We start from the raw sequence: 469 nt of genomic DNA, 5'->3' as shown, positions 1-469 counted from the left end.
ATGCCAAACATTGTAAATGCAGGGAAAACGCTATTCAGGAGCTGAAAAGCACTTCAAAGCAATAAAAAAATTAAAGTCTCAAAACGGCATCTGATGAATAAACATCTTCACAAAACACCTTTTCCATGTAGTAACACCCACATAAACACGTTAGAGCAGTGAAAACATCAAGAAAACCCCTCAGCCAGAAGTTACATGCCAAACATTGTAAATGCAGGGAAAATGCTATTCAGGAGCTGAAAAGCACTTCAAAGCAATAAAAAAATCTAAGTCTCAAAAACGGCATCTGATGAATAAACATCTTCACAAAACATATTTTCCATTTAGTTACACCCACATAAACAAGTTAGAGCACTGAAAACATCCAGAAATCCCTTCAGCCAGAAGTTACATGCCAAACATTGTAAATGCAGGGAAAACGCTATTCAGGAGCTGAAAAGCACATCAAAGTAATAAAAAAATGAAAGTC

This window comes from Hypomesus transpacificus, chromosome 8, assembly GCF_021917145.1.
Source record: "Hypomesus transpacificus isolate Combined female chromosome 8, fHypTra1, whole genome shotgun sequence".
In the NCBI taxonomy this organism is placed as follows: Eukaryota; Metazoa; Chordata; class Actinopteri; order Osmeriformes; family Osmeridae; genus Hypomesus; species Hypomesus transpacificus.
The sequence above is the reverse complement of the archived record's forward strand: the minus strand, read 5'-3'. Positions refer to the sequence as shown.